The sequence below is a fragment of the Pelodiscus sinensis genome, chromosome 15 (assembly GCF_049634645.1).
Source record: "Pelodiscus sinensis isolate JC-2024 chromosome 15, ASM4963464v1, whole genome shotgun sequence".
Taxonomy (NCBI): Eukaryota; Metazoa; Chordata; order Testudines; family Trionychidae; genus Pelodiscus; species Pelodiscus sinensis.
This window is the reverse complement of record NC_134725.1, coordinates 19,754,437-19,782,317: the sequence shown is the minus strand read 5'-3', so window position 1 is coordinate 19,782,317 and position 27,881 is coordinate 19,754,437. Positions and strand designations below refer to the sequence as shown.

Sequence of the window (27,881 nt, the reverse complement as noted above, 5' to 3'; positions counted from 1 at the left end):
CCATGAGGAGTCCTCTAGCACCTTAAAGAATAATGTATTTATTTAGGCATAAGTTTTTGTGGACAAAAAAGCCCACTTGGTCAGATGCATGATGTTGCATGACAGTTGACAAAGTAATCTTTACCCACAAAAGCTTATATCCAAATAAATCTGTCAGACTTTAAGATGTCACAGGATTCCTTGCAGTTTTTGAAGTTACAGACTAACATGGCTACCCTCTGATACTTGACTTCCATAGAGTTATTCTGGGTTTAAATTTATGTAACTGAAAGCGGAGTCTGCCACACTCAAGTAAACTTAAGTTGGTGTCATCATACTTTCATCATTCTGTGAGATTTACATCAGAAGCACCAAATCATTATACCAAGGCTATAGAAAACATTACATATAACTTTTCCATCTAAGGGCACGTCTGCACTGAAGGGCTAAAGCCTAAATAAGCTACACGACTTGAGCTGCGTAAATTGCTTATTTCAAATTGAAATAGCTTATTTTGGCTGTTGGCGCTGTCTACACAGCAGGTAGTCCGAGTTAGAGCACTTTTCATTTGACTTCCCTACTCCTCGTAAAATTAGGGTTACAGGAGTCAGAGTAAGAATTCCTCAAGTTAGACATTATTTTGACATTATGTCAAAATAATGGCTTGCTGTGTAGACGCAGACTATATTATAATAACACTGCTGTGTTGACATACACTAGCGGGTTCTTGTGCAAGAATGGCCATTCTTCCTCAGAGCATCCACACTGCCTGCCCGTTCTTGCACAAGAAGATTTACAGAAAAGTGTGGTAAGAGAGGGCTTCTTGCGCAAGAGCTACGCTCTTTTCTAACAAGTATAAGCTCTCTGGTGCAAGAACTCTTGCGCAAAAGGGCAGTGTGGATGTGCGGCAGGAGTTTCTTGAGAAAGAAAGCCCTATGGCTAAAATGGCCATCGGAGCTTTCTTGCGCAAGAAAGTATCCACACTGCCATGGGTGCTCTTGCGCAAAAGCACATGGCAGTATGGACGTGTTCTTGCGCAAGAGTTCTTGCACAGGAACTCTTGCGCAAGATGATCTTGTACAAGTACCTGCCAGTGTAGACATAGCCTAAGTGTTTTTCTCTTGACCTCCTCTTTAGGTCTTTATCTTCGACTTTCACTAGGCTTCCTATTCCGAACTACCGTTACTAAGCCTAGTCCGAACTACCTAGTTCGTGCCGCGTGTAGCCGCGGAGCACAGAGTCCGAACTAGCGGACATATAAAAATGGCGGCACCCGGCAACATGCAAATGAAGCCCGGAAAATTCAAATCCCGGGCTTCATTTGCAACTCCGGTTGACTACATTACCACCCTAGTTTGAACTAGGTGGTAGTGTAAACATACCCCAATAGATTAGTGGTAGAGATGTAGCCGTGTTAGTCTGGGGTAGCTGAAGCAAAATGCAGGACAATGTAGCACTTTAAAGACTAACAAGATGGTTTATTAGATGATGAGCTTTCGTGGGCCAGACCCACTTCCTCAGATCAACTTGTTAGTCTTTAAAGTGCTACATTGTCCTGCATTTTGCTTCACCTAATAGATTAGTAAGATATGATTACCCTTTACAGAAACCATGCTGACTTTTGTCCGACACATTATGTTCTTCTACATGCCTCACAATTTTATTCTTTACTATTGTTTCGACTAGTTTGCCTGGTACTGAAATTAGATCCTGTAATTGCCAGGATCGCCTCTAGAGCCCTTTTTAAATATCGGTGTCACATTGGCTACCTTCCAGTCATTAGGTACGGAAGCCGATTTAAAGGATAGGTTACAAACCACAGACATTGTCTTTATGTCTATTTCTGAATGACAATCTTTCTGAATGATTCAGTTCTTAGTTTCCTCTTAAACAGTTTTAAAACTAAACTTAACTTTTCTTTCAGTTTATCGTGGAATAATGTACCATAATCATACTGATATATACTGTGTATGCTTTCTTATAAATTACTTTCAAACAATGATGGAAAAATATATTAATTCTCAAATCTTCATCCTATACCCTACTTCCCCATACATTTTTATCCCTTAAAAGCTAGACTCCCTCCCAGCTTCCAAAAAATACTTCTGACCACTCTGCCTCCCCAATGCTCGTTCCCTCTCTTTCTTCCAGAGGCAACTATTTTCACCCCACAATTGTTCTCCACCCTGTGGAGGTCCCACCTGGCTCCCAGCTACCACCTCTCCAGTTGATCACTCAAGAAGGAGGGGAGACAAAAGGCTTAGCTCACGATGGAATGTCAGTGCTGTTAAAGGTATGTCAACTGCAGTTCTCATTAAATGTCCAAAGTTTAGGGTCACATTCTTCTTTTGAATAGGAAAATGTAGCTCTACTGATTTTACTGAAGTAACACCAATTTACAGCAGGATTGAAATTTCCCCATTGTCAGAAAAGAGAAACAACTTTTAAACAGCGGATCAAATTTATCCCTGCTGTAGAAATCAATGGAGTTACAACTGAGATGAACTTGCATCAACTTCAGAATAACCTCATTGTGCTAGAATATGAAATACTATTGATTTGATGGATGCAGCATTTAATTGTCATTCCAGTGTAATTACACTCAATCATCAGCAGAAGTCTCTAATACTCTGTCTCTTTGGATGGGTACACGTGTGTATTTTATTTATCAAGCTCTTTGAGAATCTCTCATACTCTGTGTTTAATAATGATTATTAGTATTTTAAAAATACAACAGATTTGGAACACCACCACAAAAATGTAAAGTATTTATTTAAAATGCTCTTTTTAAAGTTTCAGCCCATCCTGAACATATCAACTCGAGTGTTTGTTAAGTTCCATACATTTCTATTTAATTTCTAGTTGTTTTATTTTTTTGTTTATTTTGCTGCTGCTGCTGTAACATATGTGTTATTTGCATATGTGTTATAATTTTAGCCTACAATTACTTTCAGCAAATAGAATGAGTCTTTTAGATACCAAAGCAGAAACCTGGGCTATGAGTATCAGGCCCATACCCAGGTATTTCTGTGTGAGGAGATGCACTTTTTTTGGTAAATGTGGACCACGATTTTTTTAAATATAAAGGAGTTCAAAATAGTCATGCAATGAGTGTGCATAAGAGAGGTTAATGAAAAATTGGAGTGGAAATGGTGATTGGTAAAATGATTTTGCTATAACGTACTAAAAATGTAAACAGCAATAAAGGTTTTATAGAAATTATCCTCTGGACTCATGATGGGCAGCGTGGCTGTCATGGCCCCCACACTCCCTCTCCAACTTCTGCCTGCTGCTGCTATGCCTGCTCAGTGAGGCCAGAGCAGGGTGAGTGCAGGTGAGACTTCCACCCAGCAGGGCTAGGCCCAGGCCACTCTGCATGGATGAGGGTGGTCCTGCTGCACTGCCACCAGCCCTGCCTGCCCTCTACAACACAGCACTCTCCCATCCCCCCCAACACAGTGATTCTCAAACTTTTTGGCCCATGGCCCACCTGGCTCAATGAAAACTTCTCCATGGACCACCAGTTGCAAATGGAAACTTTCTGTTAATTACATAATTATGCCAGAACCATTTTCTAGTGCTGCAGCTAGGCAGAGCGGTTTAATTTAACCAGTAAGAAAGGAAATATTAATTTAAATTATTAAAACAACTGTAAATGTGGACCACTTTAACTTGCTCATGTTAGTTTATCAAACTTCGTCTTTCTTATGAATATTTCTGAAAGTTTGTTTGTTTGTCCCTAGCTCCAAAACGGTAAGAGCTAGAAACACCAAATTTTGCACGGATACTACTGATTTCCTAACTTAAATAACTGGATGGGTTATATCTCAAAATCGGTTCCCCTGGAGTCCCAATTGGGCCCACTGATAATTCCAAAAGATCTCAGAAATGGTAAGAGCTAGAAACACCAAATTTTGCATGGATACTCCTGATTTCCTAACTTAAATCACTGGATTGGTTATATCTTGAAATCGGTTCCCGCAGATCCCCAATTGGGCCCACTGATAATTAGCTTTTAGTAGCACCTGATCATAGGCATTTGCTGGACTCTTCCCTATACTAGGGCACCAGCAGGTTTCCAGGGGAGACTCAAATGTGGCTGATGCTGGCTGGGATCTAGCCTGGCTAATTTGTGGCCTCCAGCTATCACAATCTCTCAACATCTTCACGCAGCCGGGCTCCGACTGAACCCCTTCTGGAAATTAAAGTTGCTTCCTTCCCCCCACATCCAAATGAGCCATCCTACCACTCGCCCTCCTTTGGGCTGCCTGCGATCTCCTGGCAGGGCTATGTGCATTATCAGCAAGTGCCACGGGCATTATGCACTTTGCAGGATTTAGCTCACACTACAAAGAGGTGGTGGGAAGGAGGACAAGGTGTTGAGCACTGTGGAACCTGAAGAGGGCACAGTACACTCGGAACAGCCCATTCTCATTAGAACAGCGACGTTCAGGTGCTGCATGTTCTGATCATCTAGATATCACTAATTGCACCTGGTCTGAAGGTGTTTCGCTTTGTCTGATTAATGCAACTGGTCCAGCTGCTGCTAGGAAGTCCATTCAGGTTGCCTCATGGGGCGTGCACTAAAGGCATTCGGGGAGTGGCTACTTGGCGATCAGTGATTTCCTGCTGATGGAGAGCCCAGGAGACATCCCCTCCATTTCTAAGAGCTTCTGGCAAGGAGGCTGCAGGTATTGGTATGCACAGAGTCTTTAAAGGAAAATGGGCCTTCCTGATTGAGAAAGGAGACCCTGTGGGATTTGTCGTTTTGTAAGCACATCACTAGCTATGTTAATTTCTTAAAGTAATTTCTAATAAAATATGCTATGTTAATGTAATTGACATAGTTTATTTGTCACACTTTTACTATATTTTCCATGGGCAACGCTGGGTATTTTTGCTAGTTTTAAATAAAGTAAAATATTAATTTATGTCCAATATAAAAGGTTCCTATGTTTTCTTTACTTATGTCAGGGGTGGGGAACCTTTTTTGTGTTGGGGGTCAGTGACACACAGAAAAATCAGTTGGGAGCCACACAAGTGAGAAACAAAACAAAAAAATCCTCCACTCCCCCCCTCACTCTTGTGGCCCCCAACTGAGACACTTGCTCCTCTGGCCCTCCAGCCCCACTGGGGAGGGGGAGAAACAGGGAGGACTGAGGTTCAGATTTACTCTTCTGGGGTTCCAGGGTTAGTGGATTTTGTGGACTCCCCTAGGCTCTGGGTGGTTCAGTATATGGAACAGGGCTGCTAGTGAGAGGAATGGAGGTGCAGGATCTTGGCGTGAGGTGGGGTGCAGGAAGGAGTGAGGGTGTAAAGTCAGGATGAGAAGTAGAGTGCAGGAGTAGGTTAGGAGTAGGGTGTCTGTCCAGGAAAAGAGGGCAAGAGCAAGAGAAGGTGCAGTTTGTGGCCAGGGGGGAAGAGTGCAGAAACAAGGGAGGATGCAGGAGCAGGCTGGGGGTAGAGTATCTGGCCAGGGGACAGGGTGTGAGGCCAAGGGGGAGGGTGCAGGAGCAGTCTGGGGGCAGGATTTAAACTGCAATAAAGTTTAAACATCTGCACATCTGCAAAATTAACTCTAACCTTTTAAAGTCATTGGCTTAAATTTCAACAACAATAACCAGTGCCTCTACTAATAGAGGGCAAAATCCTACCCTTGCTCAGAAGAGCAATGGAGACCTAAGGTCAGGGGTGGGCATAAGGGCCTCCATGGGCCAGACCCAGCCTGCCAGGGTTGGAGTTTAGGGAAAGAGGTGGAGGGGGCAGAGTGGGGTGGATCTGGGTTGTTTGCTGCTGCTGGCACCAGGCCCCCACTAACCTCCCAGGCTGCCCTGTATCCCACATCCCTCTGAAGTGTGAGGCTCCCCAAAGCGTGGAGCCCAGGGCAATTGCCCCAGTCCTCCCTATGGACAGGATGATTCTGAAAATATAAGCCCAAACTTAGTGAAGCTAGGCCCCTATAACTCGCCACCTATGGATGTAGGCACTCACATTCAGCATATGTATCTGACTGCAGCACATATGCTAAGTTGGAGGAGGGGTAGGGATAAGACCTTTTAGGACTGGGACACACCTGTGGGCAGATTAATCACCCCCTAAATATAAGGCCTATTGCCTGCCTTCCTCCCAGTGCAACTAATTCAGCAACTGAACAGGATATGGCCCCCAATACAGCTACCCATAAGGAGAATGTTTGCCTGAATCTTTTCTCACTCTAGCATAAATCAAGAACAATTCCATTGAAACCAGTGGAGTTAAGCTTTGTCAGTGTAAAATGATAACAACTGAGATCAAATTAGAATCAGGACCTTGAGTAAAGAACTTTTTGCTGACCAACAACCCAGCATAAAGCAACCATAAGGCCCCCTCCCATTGCAGGAGGTATTGCCAAGAAGTGCAGAGTTAGCTGTTCGGCCTGTGGTCATACTGGCACAGAGGTTGGTTGGAGTATTGATTACCGTAAGGCTCATAGGGGCAACAGCACACATTACAGCAGCTCTCCGGATCAGACTCAGGATCACAGTGCATGATTCACTTCTGGAATTTATGTGGAATCTCTGGGACCACAATGGGGCTGAGCCAGTGCCTGGGGTTTTTAATCACTAACTTGAACAAAAGCAGGAGTAGGTCTCTGGCCTGGAGTTTGTGAACCTTTCGAGAAAAATTTTAATAATCAATTATGGTAATTAAAACACATATAAAAGGATAATAATGTGTTTTTAAAAGCACTCCCAGCCGCACCAGGCATATTTTATTACCATCCAACATTCCCCTCTTTTAACAATTACAGTTGACTATCTTTTTTTTCTTTTTTTTTATAAAGAGGAAACTGTCTCCTTCATTTGATCCAAATGTGTTCAGACATATACTATGGGCCTATTCTTGGCCTTCTTAAAGGAAATATTGATGATATTCTGGGCTATTGCAGATCCAGCATATGCTAAACATTATATTAGTTTTAACTGTAGGGTTATGAAATGGGACATGTATAAACTCATTAAATTTAATTTAAAAAAGCTAAGGATAACAATGCATTGAAGCAACACTCCACTTGTGACTCAGACTCTCCAAAGAAAGGAATTTTGAAGTTGGGCCTCACTCTTTGACCTTATCAGTCAACATCATTTAAAAGGAAGCATAAGATATTTGAACTGAGCAAATAGGCACAATTTTCCATTAATATTTATCTGCTTGATTCAGCCATGCTTGTGCCTCATTTGTTTTTGCTTTCCACGAATGACCGAGAGATCATGTTTTGCTTGGGTAAAGCAAATTGCAAAGTTTCATGGAGGAATTGTCCGTGGCAAGTGAATTTCAAATACGCATGTAGAAGTACTTGTGCCATCCTATCGATGTGGAAGTGCTAGAATGTGATTTATCTGACTAGTCACTACTATTTGAAAGAGTATTTATGAAATATTCAAGTAAATCTGCTATGATTCAACTCTGTAGCATGAGAATGTCTCAAAAAGAAACTGTCAAAGAAAATACATATACTGTATCTGGAAATTATGACCAGGTATATACAATGAGCAGAAAAAGGCTAAATTTGATGGCTGCATTATTGTACTATTGTTCCAAGAAACAATAGTGCAATGTGCAAAGAAAAGGTAGCAGTGGAAGCAGAGCAGTGAGGTCTCACTTGAAAAGACAAAAACAATGGTGTGTGCTGAGCACTTAAAAGATCTAGGCAGCATTACTTCAAGGCTGGGGGGTGCGTGGATGGTACAACAGCAGTTGGAAATCAGAGTGAATTGGAAGCAAAAGGGAAGTGCATAGAATTGGACTTGCAACTGCTAAGTCACATTTGGAGAAACAAAAGTATTACCACTTTTGCTTGGAGTTTGCCACCTCCTGGAGTTGGACTGAGCTTCTAGGGATGTCCAGCTTCTGGACTACAATAGCAGTTATCAGTGCTCACTGACACCATTTCAAAGCATGCAAGAGGAAAAAATTGATTCAAAATTTCTGCTGAGGCTAATAAGGAGGCTTCTGCATAGGATGATATGGGGAAGTAGTTTTCTGGGCCAATGATGAGCCAAGGATGCTCAAGCTTCTCAGTGGGAGAGAACAGCCTGACTGACAAAGAGGTTTTAACTTTAGTTTTGAGCTTGGGAGCTGAGAAGCAGAATTGCTCAGAGAACCTCCCATTAACTCCCATTCCCCAAAACAGGAGCCTTTGAACAGCTGCATGATCAGTGCCTGGGTTAGGCAGTTCAAGTCCTGCTAGGACCACTGTCCAGAATGGCAGAGATCTGACATGGCACTGTCTACTGAGAGGCAGTCAAGACCTTTGCATCACTTCAAAGCAGAAAGCCAGGCACCAGTCCCACCTCATAGGAACTGCTCTGTGCCACTTAAAGCCAATCCAAGAGTCTAGTGCATTGACCAGGACTACCTCGTAGACTTACTGCTCTATTGGATGATTATTTCAAGCCCTATGCCACAATTCCACACGGGCTGTGTGTCCTTTCGTTACTCATATACCTTAGTGGAGATTGAGATGCATGAATATGATGTTGCTATGGAAGTCTGAAGTTGTATTTTTACTTATAACAAAAGGGTTCCACCATCTCAGATGACAGGAGACTCCATTTTTCTGCTTTAAGAATTCAACCATTTCCTTCTTTTAAAATCCCAGGCTCCAGGTCACAGCCACTGTCCTTCCAGCTGAGGAGGACGGGAAGGAACTTCCTTTAGCAACAGCCTTAATCAACTAATGCAACTGCTAACAATTGATGTAAGGCACTCCACCCCTTCCAAGGGCTGAGTTTGTCACTTCTACAGCATATCCAGACCCCCATTAAACCAGACAATGAGAGAACTTCCCAGAGTGTCCTGAATTTATTGATACCAAAGTTGTTTATTTAAATGATGTCACTGAAGAGTGAGCATGACTAAGAGAATTGTATATGTCTTCTGCATATTATAGTCATGAAGCTATTGAATAAGACAGGAATAGAAACCTACAGATCTTAAGGGAGATCTGTGTTGGTACAAATCCAGTTGCCCCCAGCATCCTGTGATCGATCCTCTTGCATAGTGCAGAGAGTTTGAAGTATGAGGCTTGATGTTTGCCCTTCATGCATGGAAGGCAAGAGACTCCTCCAATCAAAAAAATTATTCATATGCATAAGACCATGTCTAGATGATTCGGAAGATCAATGCTGCCATTGTCGATCCTTGGAGTTCGATCTAGTATAGACCCGCTAAATCAAATGGAGAGGCGCCTCCATCAGCACCGGTACTTCTGCTCTTCACAAGGAGTAAGGGAAGCTGATGGGAGTGTTTGCTCCTGTCAACCTCCACCTGTGTGGATGGCACAGAAATCGATTTAGGAGATGTCAGTTCCAACTACATAATTAATATAGCTGGAGTTGCGTATCTTAAGTCAATTTTCTGCTGTAATATATACTAGGCCTTGGTGAAATCATCATGGAAGATAGCTTCTGCTATAAACTACTTTTCAACATCATTTGTCATTTAAATGATTTTATCTATGAACTATGAACCAACAAGCTTGCTAAATGGCACTTGTGACACAAGCCATTCTTAAGTCATACAGGTGCAAAAATAAAGTAATTCCCAATTTTTAAACTTATTATATATTTTGATTAGACCTTTCATTAGGTATATACATCCAATTCTGCTTCTGAAACTAAGGCTTTGTCTACACTGCAGGGTTTTTGCGCAAGAAGCTTTTTGCGGAAGAGATCTTCCGCAAAAACTTCTTGCGCAAAAGCATGTCCACACTCAAAAGCAGAGAGCGTCCACACTGCAAGGACACTCTTGTGCAAGACAATTCTGATTGTTATTCACAGAATGGCCATCAGAGCACCTGTGCTTTTTCTGATAGGCTCTTTTTGCACAAGAAACTCCTGTTGAGCATCCATAGACACCTTTATGAGCAAGAACTCTTGTGCAAAAAGGAGTTATTCCTCATAGAAAGAGGTATACCTATGCCGCAAAAAGCCCTCTGTTCTGCCTTTTTACTTTAAATTTTCTTGTGCAAAAAAGCTCTTGAGGTGTGGATACTCCACGGGTTTTTGTGCAGACATAGCCTAATAGTTTATTAGAGAGATGCTGAAAGTGTGTTACCCAGTGTAATGCTATAATAAATAATCGTGTGTCATCCCAGGAGGGCTTAATTAAGAGCAGATGACCTAATGAATGGAAATATAATCAATGGATTTTAGTGTGGTCACTAGGGAGAAAAACCATGATTTGATTATGTGGTGTCAAGCAACAGTGAACATTTATTTTGTTAACTAAGCACAAGTACTGATGGTTTGCAATGATGCAGTATTGAATGGTATAAAAATGGGTTGGCATCTTACAAATGCTGATTATTACAAAGCAAGATCCAGCTTTTGAAACAAAGTTTTACTTTTCAGAAATCAAAATTGTTAGGATGGCCATATTTTGTTAACTGAACATTTAATTTTTCACTTTTAGAAAAAGATAAAGTTGGGCCAGATGTTTAATTTTTTTTTCTTTCAGGAAAAAATCATTTGTTGATGGCTGAGTATTGGTAGGTATGGCTGAAATTTATTAGATTCTGGTGAACTGCATGAGAAGGTGATTTTCTGCCTAGGAGGCAGAACTGTGGTTAGACTACATTCCTAAGGATCTGAAATTCTATGTTCTGTTTCTGGGCAAGTGACTTAAAATATATCTCAGCCACCCAGTTCATGAAATGGGGCTGCTAATATCTACTCAACAGTGCTGTGAGGCTCAATGTTTGTCAGGCCTGATGTCAGGGGGTGGAAAGGGTGCAAATGCAGAGCAGCCTGGTGTTTTGAAGGTGCCTAGAGCTCCCAACCGCTGCTGCAGGTGGTGGCCAGAGCCCTGAGCTCCTCTAAATTGCCACGGGAGCTCTGCTTTGCCACTCTGCGCAGCTCTGAGGACCTGAGGGAGGGTCCAGTCGCACACTCCGAGCGGCATTAAGGTCTGCCTTTGACCCCACCCTAGACTCTGCCTTTCCAGGGTTTGGAGTTGGCCCCCCCACACTTTGTCCCCAGGCCTGCAGTGGCTGTCGGCTCTGCTGATGTTTGTGGATGTTTGAGATTACCAGATGAAAAACACTACGTACTTTAGGCCCACCATGTGCTAGATGCTTTCCAGACAATAGGAAGGCAAGGTTCCAGCACTGAAGAATTTATACACTCCACTTTTCCTAGCCTTGTCTCCAAGACTAGTTCAACTGCTATCCATCACTTCCTTACCTCATTTAAATGATTCCAGGCATGAGCTTGACTTAGAATTTCTAAATCCTATTTTGTCTCTTTTCATGTTCAAGCTGCAATGAAGTTCTATATGTGAAACCCTGCAGTGAACTGCTTTATGAGAAAAATGATGCTAATTATGAGCCTGGAGAAATTACAAAATATGCAGCCACATATATGACATTCTTGGCTGGCAATACAAGAAAAACTAGCAACTGCAGACAGGATTTAGCCAGTCAAGCTTTTCAAACACTGCTGTTAATTTGCAAGACATTAAGATCCTGATGCAGCGAGATGCTTAAGAACGTGCCCAACTTTAAACACAAGTAGGCCCATTAAAGTCAGTGAGATTACCAGTACTATCATGCACTAGTTCCACATCCACAAAGGTACTGGCAATCAATTGGAATACCACTGGCATACCTTTGAAGACATGTGCCTCTGCACTTGAATAAAGATAACTTATTCAATAGAAAAAACAGGACTATGTAGCACTTTAAAGACTAACAAGATGGTTTATTAGGTGATGAGCTTTCGTGGGCCAGACCCACTCCCTCAGTTCAAAGAAAATGGGTCTGGCCCACAAAAGCTCATCACCTAATAAACCGTCTTGTTAGTCTTTAAAGTGCTACACAGTCCTGTTTTTTGTTTCAGCTAGACCAGACTAACACGGCTACATTTCTATCATTATTCAAGAGAGATGTATTTGGACCAATGTTTATAAGAGTGGATCTGGGTTTCTCAGCAGAAAGGGAATTTTATGCATGACTGGTGGTAAGAGAATTAGTGAAAACAGACTTGTTTGTATAAACCTTTTAGGAACAGAAAATAGCCCTCTAGTTACTTACAAAATAGGACACTGCAAGAGACCCAGCCACACAAGCGTCCCCACACAGCTCCCGCCAGCTTACCCTGGAGGGATTACTTTCAGTTATCAAGAATTAGTGCAGTGTCTATGTCCATTCAGTTTTGGGCCTCTGCAAGCAAAAGCCAAAGTTAAGGACAGTTTCTGATCTCAGGTGCACCTGAGTATTTCCATTAAAATGAATGGAGTTATTCCAACTGTACACTAATTTAACCGAGAGCTGTTTTACATTCTGATGTATTGTGTGTACCTCTGTTTTGGCCTGTTTGTGTCCCACTAATATTATTTCAGCTGAGACTTATTGGAGTCTTGTTTTCTGGGGACAGGAGTTGTTCAGTGACTGGAAAATTGTGACAAGCTTCTTCTCCTGTTACAAATACTCATTGTAGTACATCATATTTCTGTCACTCAGTCCCAAGCCTAATAAGTGTAAGGCATAAATATTTCCATTTATAAATAACTTTTTCATCGCATCTCTTTTCTAAAATATTTGGCAGACATCCCAGGTAGAAGATTTGAAATTATGTCCTGCCAAAGACAATTGCTGATGATGAAACACAGCACACATGAGAAGGTTACTGGTTGCTGAATATATAGCTGTATTTTGAAGGCAATTTGGAAATGCTACACAATATTTTCCAAATGTATCATAAAGTCACAAGAAAAGGCCATTTGGACTCAAACTGAGTCTGATTTTGGGTATTTTTGCTGGCCAAGGTTAACATTTTATACAACTCTGACACAATTCTCAACACAGCCAGATTACTCATATGGAGTTTTGCCCCCGTTAAAGGGTAATTTACGATGTAAATTATGCTGCTGCCCTTATTGGGCCAAAGTTTTGCCCTCAGATATATTCACAAAACTTCATATGGCATCAGTGGGAGTTCTGGATGAAAAACCAACCCTTTACAGAGAGCTAGCACATCAGTACAGCACCCCCTATACACAGATGCACATCAATAGCCTAAATCAATGTCAGGGTTTACAGTATACATCAATTTACACCATCAGACGATAGACTTAAGTGAAACCTTTTGCATATGTGCTGCAGCAGAGAAATCTCTCCTATATGCATAATACAACTACCTTGGTGAATGGCAGAAACTATGTCATCAGGAGACACTCTCCAACTGACCTAGTGCTATGTACATGGGCACTTATGTTGGTGTAACTTATGGTACTCAGGGAGGAGTTTTATTTACACCCGAGTGATGTAAGTTTTGCAGACATAAGCTGAAGTGTAGTTATGTCCTTAAATAGTCAAACTTAAGAGGTAACTCTCAGCATAGGGGTGAATTTAACACTTTGGATGTCCCTCTGATGACATAATTTGTCTGTTAGGCTGCACACTAAGTGGAAAATTAAGTGTGAAATGTAATGAGGTTGCAGGACACAAAATGAATCCATGACCCCTTACTCAAGCGAGCATTGTGCATGTGTATTTCAGATCAGAATGTGGCTAAGGACTTCAGAATGTATGTTGTTTTCTTCATTTGTTGCTCTTCCTTCTACCCAGTGTCTTTGAGCAGGGAACTAGCAGTCCATCATCTCTGCAACTGAACTACTGGTAGCACTGGATCTCTGAGAACCTTCCCTTATATTTCCTAGGGCATGTCTGCATTACCTGTCACATCAATGGGCAACAGTCGATCTGGAGGGAGTCAGGTTATTGTGTCTAGCATAGATGTGATAAAACAACCAACAACCACTCTCCTATCAACTCCAGTACTCCACCAGAAGGAGAAGCATGGGTGGAGTTGACAGGAGAGTGTCTGTCACTTACTCACCACAGTGAAGACACTGCAGTAAGCAGACCTGAGTTATATAAACTAGGCCTGTGCAAATTTGTTATGTGTGAAGGGTGACTTTTCCTTGTGTTGAAAGACTGCCACATGCTATGAATTTCTGCCACCTGTGGCCCTGAAACATCAAACATCAAATTAAGTGCATGCTTAAATTTGAGCATGCAAATGCTTCCATTGACACTGAAGAATATATGTTAGTGCTTTGCAGAGCTGAGAACTATATGAGCAGATTTTACTGTTTAACATCCTCATAGATAATACCAGTTAAACAGTAAAATTAAATGTTTGCCATTTACATGGATGTTTGTCATTTACATGAGCAATTTGCATTGAATTAGCCTTAGACTGTTATTAACTCGAATGTGATAAATTATTATGAGGCAGGTCTGAAAACTGCAGCTGTTGCAGCAAAGGGAAACTGCTCTACACACCAAGCAGTGTTTCTTTTTTTAGGTGAGATCTGTGCCTACAAGACTCAGTAATATACAAGCATGGCTGAGGATACTAAAGCTGCCTAATTGACACCTTAAATTATTAGGAACTGGGTGTATAGACCTCATAGATGAATATCAAAACCAAACAACTAAGTCCTGGCCCTTGTTGCCATCTGGCAAACATAGTCCCAGTCAAGGCCTAGCCCCGGATTGGTGATGGTGGTCTGTCCCTGTCAGGATATACTCAACATTTCATGTGAGTGTTTTTAATTGCTAATTGCAAATTGTCTTATGATTTTTTTTTAAGGGGAGTGCTGGTCTTTTCTGAACATCCCAGCTTTTAGTAATCAAAGGGTTAAACTCAGGTAGCTAGACGGTATTGGTAGGGAGCCTGGACAGCCAATGGGGGAAGGTGTTAAGATTTGAAATGAAAGAATCCTTGCTTGCTTTTTCTTCTTTGCATGAGTTTTAAGCCAGGAGTTGGGGGAACTAGATGAATTGAAACAGGCAGAACTATTATGTCTACAAAGAATACTGGGCACAGAAATGGACTGGATTTCAAAGCATGGATCAGTGAGTAGATAGAGAATGGAATGTCATTTAAATATGATCAGGGGTTTTTTTGTTTGTTTTATTGTTTGGTTAAACTTCTCTGTCTTAAATCCATGTGCCCCTCTTCCATACACTGTACTTTAAGCTGTATCCCAGGGATGGAATTCATCTGTATTTTTAAATTGTTCTTAGTTGCTTTTAAACACCTACCAACCAAGTATGCTTTATCTAGTATATATTTTTTTGTTTTGTTAATTAAATCACTTTTTTAAAGGTGGTGATTTGATTCTCGTGTCCTGGAAGGTAACAGGAAGTCTGTGTATACATGCCTAAGACTTATTTGTTTGGTTTTTTATATTCATTTGTTTTGAATTTGTTTTCTTTTTCTCAAGTGCTCTTGTGGTAAAAGATCTTGGAGTATCCCTCTGGAAGAAGTTCCCAAATGCCTCCTCCTGGACTCAAGAAAAAAAAAGGGGGGATTTCCTTACTTGGGTGGTGGCAGCTACCTCCCAAGGCCAAGGAATCTGTGATCTTGGAGAACTTTTAAGCAAAAGCCTATTGAGGCAGGGTATTTTTAAGGCTGTGGTCACCAACTCAATCATGAATGACTGGTTCATCGAGGGGGGGTACAACCAGTCGATCTTGAGGCAATCCAGCCACCCCCACTATTCCTCCCCACCCCAAGAAGGAGCCTGTGCTGGCGCTACTTCCTGAGAAAGGACTGCATGTGGTGGGGGGAACATCCTGCAGCTGTACACCAGAGCCAGTGTCTCAGGAGGCATGTGTGCTGCTTTCCCCCTCCCCAAACAGCTGGTGCATTTCCTGAAAACCAGGTCTGTCACGCTGCCGGGGACTTCCTTCCCCCTGCTGCCTTCCTGCAGGGGGCAGGGAGAGAATAGGAATTGCAGGACTGCGCCAGCTCCAACTGCTCAGGAAGCATGCAGCTGTCGTGGGGAGCAAAGGAGGGCGCGCACTTCCTGAGCAGTTGGAGCTGGCGTGGTCCCAGGACTCCTACTCCCCCCCCTCCTCCCACATAGGATGGCAGCAGGGGGAAGGAAGTCCCCACATCACAACAGACCTGGGTTTTCAGGAAGTACACCAGCTGTTTGGGGAGAGGGGAAACAGCACACATGCTTCTGAGACTCAGACTCAGCACCTGACCCCTGCCGCCACTTGCACCTTGCCCTGGCCCCCAACAGCACCCTGTCTCCTGCCCAACCCCCCCGCCAGCCTCCTGACCCCTGGCCAGACATGATATAGCACCCTGCTCCTGCTCAGGGCCCCATCTGCTGCAGCCACCACTAGCCTCTGCCCAGGGCCCTACCAGCGCCCTACCACCTGCCTCGGGCCTCACCAGCACCCTGCTTCTGCTCCCTGCCCAGACCTCATCCAGAACCCTGCCCCTGCCTCCTAGCCAAACACCCATCAGCACCCTGCTCCTGCCCCCTCCCTCCGGGCCAGACACCTACCCCCAGCTTGTTCCTGTAGCCTGTATTTTCCACACAGATTCTACACTCCATCCCTGTCCCACTCACTGGCAGCCCTGTCCCACACAATGGATTCCTCTTTTTTGGCCCCATCTCAGAGTGTAGAGGGGCCCACAAATTCCACTAACTCTGGAATCCCAGAAGAGTTAATCTGGCCTGAGGCCTTGAACCTCAGTCCTACCTACATGGGGATGGAGTACTGGAAGGGGAGGTGTCTCAGTTGGGGCCACATCAATGAGGCTGGGAGAGTTTTGGAGGGGTTGTTTTTTTCCATCTCACTTGGGTGGTCCCTGACTAATTTTTCTGTGGGTCAGTGACCCTTGACTCAGAACAGGTTCCCTGCCCCTCTCATAAATAAAGACAATGCTGAACATTTGTGTAGGACATAATATTTATTTTAAAATGAAGCCTGGCCAACAAGCCCACAATTGGGGCCAAGCCCCCATCTGGCTGCAGCATCATAACACCCTTGCATCCACACACACATTCCAAACCTGAGCCTCTCAATCCCCAGTCTTCTGCCACAACACTCCTGCACCATCCACACATCACAAATCTGCGCCCTGAGCCCATCGTACTCCCAACCTCCCTGCCCTGAGCCCTCATACACCCCAACCTGAATTCCTGCACCCTCACATCCACAAGCCTGTGGCTTGCACAGCATCCCAACCCTCCACCTGACCCCAACATTCTCCAGCCTGAAGCCCCCTCCACAAGCCAGCATCCCCTTCTCTACTTCCTCCTGCTCCCAAATTCCCTCCCAGATCTTACACCTTTCACCCCTTCCCACACCCAAATCCCTCATTCTCACCCCAGAGCCCGCACCTCCTGTCTCAACCCAGTGAGAGTGAGTTACGGCTGGGGACTACAAATGATGGAGAGGAGAGGAACAGAGAGGGCAGGGCCTCAAGAAAGGGGTGGGGTCTTGGGGTAGATCTTGGCTTGCACTGACACTGAAAAAGTGATCTTGAGTGTAAAAAGCTTAGAGACCACTGTTTTAAGGTCTCTTGCAGGCCCTCACCTTCTGCACTCGGAGTACCAGAATGGGGGGATAGCCTTGTGACAGCGCGTTGGGGGTCCCCCGTCTCCTGCACCCCAAAATGGCACAAACAGACTGCTCCAGCCGGTGGAATAGAGCAAGTTTATTGCCTCTCCAGGATACAGCACAGCACAGATGTAATCTGGTCACAGAGCTGGGCTAGGATGCCTCAGGCCCCCTTGAGATGGGGGAGACTGGGCCCCTAAACTCCAGCCCCTTTCCCTAGGATGTCTCCTCCATGCTCCCAGACAGCAACTAACCAACACTCTTCCAGCCCTGCCCCGCCCCCCCCCCCCAGCCAGGGCAGCATTCCACCTTCCTTTGTTCCTCTCCATGGGGGGTGTCTGGCCATACTGGTTGAGAGATCCCTTTGCATAGTGACTCATCCTGTTTTGCTGGGTTGTGGTACCCACGGCAGCCAGTGGGGGTTACCCCAGAGCCAGCAGCATAGAAACCAGCCAGGTACCCCCACTACGTCACAAGCCTTGACAGGCCCTGTCCAAGTCTGTGTCAAACCTAAAGTAATCAGCCCTTGCTGTAACTATAATCAGAATACACTGAACATTTTGTGCAAGGCTTTTGATTGTTAATTGTAGATTGTCTTATGATTCTTTCATAAAAGAAATAATGATATTGGTTCTCTGTCCATTTTACCTATCAGAAATGAACCCCCTCTTGGTTTTATTTTGACATTATATATTCCCTTTGCTGTCAAGTTGCATGCTGCCCAACTGCTAACCACTTTGGGATCTTGCTTGCATGAAAAGCCATGGATGACAGGAAACTGTATTTTACTTAATAAACTACAGTTCAAATGATCTCAAAACACTATTCAAAGGTTGGTCAATATCATGCTTCCAGCCTAAACTTTCACAGCTATATTCTTTGATTCCCAGGGGCAGCTAAGCTGAAACTCTGTCTTCCTCACTCCAAGTGCTAGCATCTGTGTCAGATAGGAAAGGTATTTTGAAATAGGGATAGTTCAAGACAGAATCAGTCACAAGAGTCTGAAAATACTAAATCACACTTTATTGTCTGCTGAAGTAGTTTTTCCTTCTTTTATGATATATTGCCTGTCAGAAATATTCAGGAAATGAATAGGGATCTGTTCCTGATTCAGTTTCACAAGAGCTTTAGCAGCTAGAGGTATGTGCATACTGGGATAAAAGACCCACAGTACGGCCAAGGCTGGCCCAGGTCAGCTTTTAAAAAGTGGAAGTCAATCCTAGTGAGGAAAATAAAAGGGAGCATAAACGTAGTCAAATTAAGTGCAAAAATTATATATATATATATATATATATATAGTACAATGTCTGTGACTCTGTAACGGTGTAACATTTTCTGTTGCCTCTGGGTGGCGCTATTGCCTCTGTAACATCCTTCGCCTCCTGCCGTGGCGCTCGACTGACTTCTGTGCCGTTCAGCCGGACTGCCATGTAAGAGCAAGCAGGGCAAATGGCCGCTTGCTCTCACGTGGTGGCCCGGCTGAACGGCGCAGAAGTCAGCCGAGCGCCATGGTGGGAGGCGAAGGGGGGTGGGGCGGTAATGTACACGGCCAAGGGGCGGGGCCTGGATGAGCGTGCATACCCTATGGCAGCAGAGGGGAGGGCAGAGGAGATGAGAATGGAGGAGACAGAGAAGAGGTGGAGGAAATGAGAACAGAGGAGACGGAGAGGAGGTAGAGGAGAGCAGAGGGAGAGTGAGAGGCAGGAGGAGGAGGAGAAGAGAAAGAGAGAGACAAAGAGAGAGGCAGAAGGCGGAGGAGAGCTGAGAGAGAGGGGGAGGCAGTAGGAGGAGGAAAGAGAGAGAGAGAGAGAGAGATGGAGCGAGAGACCAGTGGCTCAGGAGAGAAGACCGAGATAGAAAGGGAATAGGACGTGGAGGAGAGACCCGAAAATCCCATCTTATGACGGGCTATTGGCTAGTATAATAAGAAAAGCCAAAAAGAAGTTGAAGACCAGTTAGCCAAAAGTCAAAAAGTAATAGTAAAATGTTTTTTAAGTATATCAGAAGCAGGAAGCCTACCTAACAACCACTGGAACCCTTGGATGTTTGAGATGCTAAAGGAGCACTCAAAGATGATAAAGTCATTGTGTAGAAGCTAAATTAATTCTTTGCTTCAATCATCACAGATGAGGATATTGGGGAGATCCCCAAACTTGAGCCATTCTTTTTAGGTGACAAATCTGAGGAATTGTCCCAGACTGAGGTGTCATTAAAGGAGGTTTTGGAACAAATTGATAAACAGTAACAAGTCATCGGGACCAGATGGCATTCACCTAAGAATTCTGAAAGAACTCAAATGGGAAATTGCAGAACTGTTATCTGTGGTTTGTAACCTAACCTTTAAATAGAGAGAAGCGGTGGATGTGGTATACCTAGACTTAAGTAAGGCATTTGATATGGTCTCGCATGATATTCTTATCAATAAACTAGGCAAATATAACTTAGATGTGGCTACTATAAGGTGGATGCATAACTGGCTGGATAACCGTACTCAGAGAGTAGTTATTAATGGTTCACAATCCTGCTGGAAAGGTATAACAAGTGGGGTTCAGTGGGGGTCTGTTTTGGGACTGGCTCTGTTCAATATCTTCATCAACGATTTAGATATTTGCATAGAAAGTACACTTATGAAGTTTGCAGATGATAGGGGTTGCGACTGCTCTGGAGGATAGGGTCATAATTCAAAATGATCTGGACAAATTGGAGAAATGGTCTGAGGTAAACAGGATGAAGTTTAATAAAGACAAATGCAAAGTGCTCCACTTAGGAAGGAACAATCAGTTTCACACATACAGAATGGGAAGCTACTGTCTAGGAAGGAGTATGGCAGAAAGTGATCTAGGGGTTATAGTGGACCACAAGCTGACTATGAGTCAGCAGTGTGATGCTGTTGCAAAAAAAAGCCAATATGATTCTGGGATGCATTAACAGGTGTGTTGTGAGCAAGACACGAGAAGTCATTCTTCCGCTCTACTCTGTGCTGGTTAGGCCTCAGTTGGAATACTGTGTCCAGTTCTGGGCACTACATTTCAAGAAAGATGTGGAGAAATTGGAGAGGGTCCAGAGAAGAGCAACAAGAATGATTAAAGGTCTAGAGAACATGACCTATGAAGGAAGGCTGAAAGAATTGGGTTTAGTTTAGAAAAGAGAAGATTGAGGGGGGACATGATAGCAGTTTTCAAGTATTTAAAAAGATGTCATAAAGAGGAGGAAGAAAACCTGTTCATCTTGGCCTCTGAAGATAGAGCAAGAAGCAATGGGCTTAAACTGCAGCAAGGGAGGTGTAGGTTGGACATTAGGAAAAAGTTCCTAACTGTCAGTGTAGTCAACCACTGGAATAAATTGCCCAGGGAGGTTGTGGAATCCCCATCTCTGGAGATATTTAAGAGTAGGTTAGGTAAATGTCTGTCAGGGATAGTCTAGACAGTATTTGGTCCTGCCATGAGGGCAGGGGACTGGACTTGATGACCTCTTGAGGTCTCTTCCAGTCCTAAGTATTCTATGATTCTAAATCAGCTTCTGTACCTAATGACGGGAAAATAGCTAATATGATGCAAATATTTAAAAAGGGCTCTAGAGGTGATCCTGGCAAATACAGACCAGTAAGTCTAACGTCAGTATTGGGCAAATTAGTTGAAACTACAGTATAGAATGCAATTGTCAGACACATAGATAAACATAATTTATTGAAAGAAAGTCAACATGGTTTCTGCAAAGGGAAATCATGCCTTACTAATCTGCTAGAGTTCTTTGAGGGGGTCAACAAACCTGTTGACAAGGGGGATCCAGTAGATATAATATACTTAGATTTCCAGAAAGCCTTTGACAAGGTCCCTCACCAAAGGCTCTTAGGTAAAGTAAGTTGTCATGGAATAAGAGGGAAGGTGCTTTCATGGATTGATGACTGGTTAAAAGACAGTCCCTCTTCAGTGTGTTCCCTGTAAGTTGAGCTCTCGGGCAGCCACCCAGGAGAGATTCAAATTCCACCCATCTGATCAGAGGAGCGCCAATGGCTGGCAACATGTTTTTTCCACTGGGGGCGCAAATGTGATTATCTGGATGGAATTTGAATCTCTCCTAGGTGGCTGCCCAAGAGCTCAACTTACAGAGAACACACTGAAGAGGGACTGTCTACCTAGTCTCCGCCATTCAGGCACATCTGCCCTGTCCCCAAGTGTGCTTCCATCCTCATTCTGACACCAAATCCTCCCACCCCCATGTAGCCCTGCTCCCTCATCCCTATATGCCTCTGTGACGTAGTGAGGGAACCTGGCTGGTTTCTATGCTGCTGGCTCTGGGGTAACCCCTACTGGCTGCCGTGGATACCACGACCCAGCAAAACAGGATGAGTCACTATGCAAAGGGATCTCTCAACCAGTATGACCAGACACCCCCCATGGAGAGGAACAAAGGAAGGTGGAATGCTGCCCTGGCTGGGGGGGGGCAGGGCTGGAAGAGTGTTGGTTAGTTGCTGTCTGGGAGCATGGAGGAGACAGCCTAGGGAAAGGGGCTGGAGTTTAGGGGTCCAGTCTCCCCCCATCTCAAGGGGGCCTGAGGCATCCTAGCCCAGCTCTGTGACCAGATTACATCTGTGCTGTGCTGTATCCTGGAGAGGCAATAAACTTCCTCTATTCCACCGGCTGGTGCACTCTGTTTGTGCCATTTCGGGGTGCAGGAGATGGGGGACCCCCAACGCGCCATCACAGCCTCTGTGCCCCACTTAGCCACTCCCCCATCTTCATGTGGCCCGGCATCCCTTTCTCTTGTCCTTACGTATCTCTGTGTCCCCACTCAGTCATCCCCCTGTCCCCTGTAGATTTTTACACACACACCCTCTGCCCATTTGATCCTGCACCTCTTCCCCCCATGGCCCTGCATCTCCGTTTCCCGTTAGCCCATATTCCAATCTGTCCTTCCATACTAATCCTTATGAGCCCATCTGACCCCCTCAGAATTCCATGCTGTCTGTTTCCCTGTTTCCCCTGTCTCCTGAGCTGGCGTGGCAGATACAGCAAAGAAGGCTCTGCAGGGCTTTTTTTCTTCCCTACGTGGCTGAGAGCTGCTGCTCTCTTCTAGTGTCACACCACTTTCTCCTGAGCATAATATGGAACTTTAGCAACGTTCCAGTAGAAGCTTTTTTTCCTAGGCAAAAGATTAAAAACATGCTCAGCTCATGATTTATTCCCACACTCAGGAGCATGGACTTTCCCCAGCAGTATAACTGGTACATTTGCAGCTGTGTCAACTATCTTTGTACACATCATAAATCCTATCACTTACCCAATAACCAAACTCCCATTATTGTTGTTTAATTGCCCAGATCTGAACAGAACCTGTGGGGCTGATCCCTGTCCCTTCAGCAGCTTTACCCCTTCAGTTGGCATTCCCCTATTTCTCAAAGTGTCTCTCTAGACCCCTGCAGTAGTCTGTCTTGGCCTACCTTAGATTTATAACAATCCTTCTTTGGCCAGTTTTATCACAGTAGTAGCATTTGACACAACTGTTTCCTTTAGTTTTTGCATTATTTCCAATTTCTCTTGTTTTACAAATCAAGTTTATATTCTGTTATAATTCAATATGAATCAAATTAAAATCCTCTCTTTTATTATGCATATTAGACACAGAGCTGTACTTACAAGGCACATGGTGCTCATCTTCCACACTAGCAGCTGTTTCTTCTTCTGTCACACTGCTACAAGAAAAGATTCAATTTCTGTGGCAAAATTCCCCAACTTCTCCAAGTGTCTTTAATCTCCTTTCATTGATCTGGATCTGCAAGTTGAGATGAATGTCTATAAATTAGTCCATTGTCACCCTATCTGGAAGGCTCCAGAGAATGCCAGGAACACAACTGTCTTCCTTAGGTCCTCTTCCAGTTCAGATTGGAGCTTCTTCTTTACCTCTTCTAGCACTTAGCTGTGTGCTGGCCAGCTGAGATAGATAGCAAGCTCCAAACTGCAATTCAAGACCTTTTATCAGTTCTGGATAACACTATCTCTTTCCTAGGGGCAGGGCCGGTGATGGACCTGGGGGTGGGTCTTGGCCTTGGGTCTTTGGAAGGGGGATGGCCTCGGGCGGAAGGAACGGGGCTAGGAGAAGCCAGACCTCAGTGCTACCTGTACCACACTGTGCCTCCCCAACTCAGCCCTCAGTGACACCTGGACAGCACTGTGTAGGGTTCTGGGGGCAATTTAAAGGGGTCCAGAGCTCAGGGCCCCTGAAAATTGCTGGGTCCTGTGGCAACTGCCCCCTTTGCATCCTCATCAGCAGCTCTGCTTAGAAGTAAGTTCTGCGGCACTATCAGTGCTGGGCCACCAAGCTGGCTATTAGAAAACCCCCTTTCTGTCCTTCCCAGCCATTCATTTGAGATTATCATGTTGAATTGAGCCAACTAAGCCTCCCAGGCACGGGTATGGAAACAATTTTTATAGTGGGGGCACTGAGAGCCATTGAACCAAAGTGTAAACCCTGTACATAATGGAAATCACTTCGAGCTGGAGTGCGGCAATGGTACTTCCATTACCTATGCTCCCCAGGGTGTATTCACTTCAACGATAGTGAGGCTGTTGCATTATTTAGGCTGGGAAAGTCTGACTTTGCCACTATGAATTCAAACTGGAATAGAAAACTGTTGTAAATATTCAGTCTTATTCAAGTCAAGTAGAAATTGATGGAACCCTGCTATTTCTGAGATGCCATCTTGTTTATTTACAAGAAACATACAAAATCTTGTGTATCTAAATGCAGAAGAAACCATGAACAGAAGGAGCAGTTTCTTACCTTACAGTTCTGTAATAGGACTGTTGCTCAGTGAGCATTCCCTCTTGACCAGGGGTATCGCTGCAGGCTTCCCACCTCTGTCTTTCCTCACTTCAGAGACCTTTAAGAACTCCTAGGAGGCTCTCTCTGGTTAAAAATACCTCAGTTTGGGGGAGTTTAATATTAGAACCAAACAACAACATTTTAACAACACAAATAAAAAGTCCTTAGCTCTTCCATTGTGGTCTGATCTCCCAGGTCCAACTCCCTGGACTTCTGACATCTGATCCTAAACACAGTAAGGGTCCCCCCACAAGCAATCTCCTGCTTGTCATGGTCCTCCCGGAGGGGTATCCAACAGCATAGCTGCAGCTATCTGGGGCTCTCCCCTTTTTATTAGAACTGACTGGCTAAACTCCAGCCCATAGGATAAGCCAACCTGTTATATATCATGCCCCCTTTAGAACTTTGCCAACAGACTCCTAGAGGGAATACCCTTTTCCCAATAGCCATTTCATTGGTGTGGCTGGCTACATTCCTGAATGGCCTGGGTTCCCAGACGCTCCAGCTCCAATTCCAGTTCGCTCACCTTTATTAGCAGACAACCTCTTGCATCTAAGATTGCTGGTCATTCCTCAGCCAATTGTTCTCTGAAAATTGCTTGAGCTACTCACATTTCTCCTTTTACCTCACAGTTACCCATTTGAGTGGCCACTCCTTCCCCTCCTCCTGTCATCAGGGTCTTTATAGCAGCCCTCTGGTGCACCATTTGGGTACCAGCTTTCTCCCCTTGGGCCCCAGTTTGCATTGTGACTATTGCCTGGACTCACACATGCTTCCCAGGATTTATTTCTGTTTGGAGTTCCTCAGATAACTTTGGCACAACTTCTGTCATTTAGCTTGCGCCCATCCTCTTTGGGTAGCCAGGATATAAGCATATAGTCTTTTATATTGGTAACTGATAGGCTTATGCTTATTGGTTACCCAAACAGCAACATGGCTACACACAGCTCCTGGTCTGGCTCCTAGGAAGCTGCTGCCTCCCTACACTGCTGCCTCAGGGAGCAGCAGTTGGGAGTCAGTATACATGGAGAGCCAGATTAAAAGTCAGCTCCCTGCATGCACCTGCTCCCAGGGAGTGGGCTGCCACTGTATTTTATTTGTAAAATAATGTAACCATAATATGCATGTAACCATAATACAGCTGGAATTTTCAGCTGTTATAGAGTTAATCAGTTGGGGTATGTCTACACTACAGCGTTATTTCAAAATAAGCTATTTTGAATTTTGCGTTATTCCTTGTAGAATGAAGTTTACCAAATTTGAAATAAGTGCTCCTCTATTTTGAATTTATTTCGTAATAGCAGTTTGGCTGTGTAGACGCTAGGAAAGTTATTTCAAAATAAGGGCTGTTATTTCAAAATAACTTTGCTGTGTAGATATACCCTCATACACATTTTAACATCCCAATTGGGTAGTCTGGTACCCTGATCTAAAATATCTGTTGTTTCTGTGTGTAGTGCTTTTCCTGTCCCTTTTCACATAGAGGGGCTTACAAAATCCAGATAACCAATTATATACTACACAAGAGTTTGATGGGCTGTTCCAAACGTTTGTCTTTTCTCACCATCCATCATATGCCCTTCCCCCAGTGCCAATCTTCAATAGGGCAAGTATTCTACCTACAATCTTCTGACCTGCATGGGAAACATACCTCAGAGGGGCTTGTCTTTGTCTTTGAGAGGGGACTCCAATCTCCCTAGATGGCTCCCTAGATGTATTGCCTGCTGCTTTTATTGACTCTATACAAGTTGTAGGAGAGTTCCAGTCTTTAATTGCTGTTCTGCTAATAAGCAGACAATTTCCTCCATCTTCTTTTACAGTTACCTCTTCTAAAGTCCCATTGCTTCTTGGTGGTAGGGGGTGTTGGAGTCTACCAACTATGACATTTTGTAACAGGGTTAACTTCTGCCCCCAAACAGTATTTAATCAAAAGAGCCTGGGTAAGTGCACATACACTTTTGTCTTAGGCAAGGGCTTAGGCTTACAGTGAAGGGCAAGTTCACAACTATCAGGTTCCATGGGGTTTTAATTTAGCACATCACAAAATTTCACCCAGTTTATAACAACACCCTAACTTTCGAAGGGTACGTCTACACTACAGCGCTAGTTCGAACTAACTTAGTTCGAATTAGTTAATTCGAACTAAGCTAGTTCGAACTAACGCATCTAGAACTAAAAACTAGTTCGAACTAGCGTTTTGCTAGTTCGAACTAGTAAGTCCACATTGAGTGGACTCTGAACAGGGCTTAAGGATGGCCGGAAGCAGTGCCGGCAGGGCATCAGAGGAGGACTTAGAGCATGGAGATACTGTCTCAGGCTAGCCAAGGGCTGCGCTTAAAGGGTCCCGACCCCCACCCCGAACACACAGTTCTAAGGGGTGCCCCGCTTGCAAAGAAGTTCTGGCTTGGAGTGCCCTGAGTGCCCACACTGGGCACATCACAGCACTCGGCCATCAGCCCGGCTGCACTTGCCGCAGGCTGCCATCTGGGGAGAGGGAGTAATTGGGGGGCTGCAGGAGAGCTTCCACCCCCAGAAGCCCGCAGAGCCAGCCCAGTCCTCCCCATCGGGGGCTCGTACCCCATTCCTCCCTCACCTCCTTCCACTTGCCCTTCCCTAGCCCCCCTTCTTATTGATGTACAAAATAAAGATAACGTTTCTTCCAACATTGACTCTGTCTTTATTGAAAAAAACTGGGGGAGACTGGGAAAAGGAGGTGGGAGAGGGGAAGAGAAAGGCTGGGAGAGGGGAGGGCAACTAACATGATCAGGGGTTGGGAACAGGTCCCAGATGAAGAGAGGCTACAGAGACTGGGACTGTTCAGCTTAGAAAAGAGGAGACGGAGGGGGGACAGGATAGAGGTCTCTCAAAGCAGGGGTTGGGTGGAGAGGGTGCATTCAGAAAAGTTCTTCCTGAGTTCCCATAAAGAAGGACTAGAGGACACCAAAGGAAAGGAATGGGTAGCAGGCTTGAAACTAGTAAGAGAAAGTTGTTGTTCTTGACAAAGCAAATAGTTAACCTGTGGAACTCCTTGCTGCAGGAGGCTGTGAAGGCTAGAACTAGAACAGAGTTTAAAGAGAAGTGAGATCAAGTGATGGAGGTTGGGTCCATGGAGTCCTATTAGCCAGAGGGTAGGAGTGGTGTCCCTGCCCAAAGTTTGTGGAAGGCTGGAGAGGGATGGCACGAGACAAATGGCTTGGTCACTGTCTTCGGTCCATCCCCTCCAGGGTCCCTAGGGTTGGCCTCTGTCGGCAGACAGGCTACTGGGCTAGATGGACCTTTGGTCTGACCCAGGACGGCCATTGTAAGCTCAGGGCTCAGTGTCGGGGGTCTCAGTGGACCCCCTTGATTTTCATGCACACCTGGTCCTGGGTGGCCAGGCTGGCAGCTCTCCTGCCCTAGACGGCCACTTTCCTGTGCCTAGTGCGGAGATCGTGGACGAGGTCCACGATGTCCGCACTAGCCCAGGAAGGTGCCCGCCTCTTGCGGTCCAGGGCAAGCTCCCGGGAGCCGCCAGCCTGGTCCCGGCAAGAGGGGGTGGGCTGGGGGGCATCGGGTGGGTGGCTCTGTGCCGTGCCAGGTGCAGGGTCTGCTAGCTGGGTGCTGGCAGGCTTGCACCTGGCACGGGCACCGTAGCCAGCCCGTGCCCCTTTAAGGGGTCCGGGGC

At 44.7% G+C, this 27,881-nt stretch overlaps 1 long non-coding RNA gene across 1 annotated transcript; it reads right to left on the bottom strand.

Moving 5' to 3' along the window:
- Positions 1-1,355: 1,355 nt before the first annotated feature.
- LOC112547679 (uncharacterized) lies at positions 1,356-26,296 on the bottom strand. Its single transcript, XR_003091471.2, has 3 exons — positions 23,032-26,296; positions 12,053-12,181; positions 1,356-9,288 (listed from the first exon to the last, which is right to left on the bottom strand). It is a non-coding gene; the product is annotated as an uncharacterized LOC112547679 (long non-coding RNA).
- Between the last annotated feature and the right edge of the window lie 1,585 nt (positions 26,297-27,881).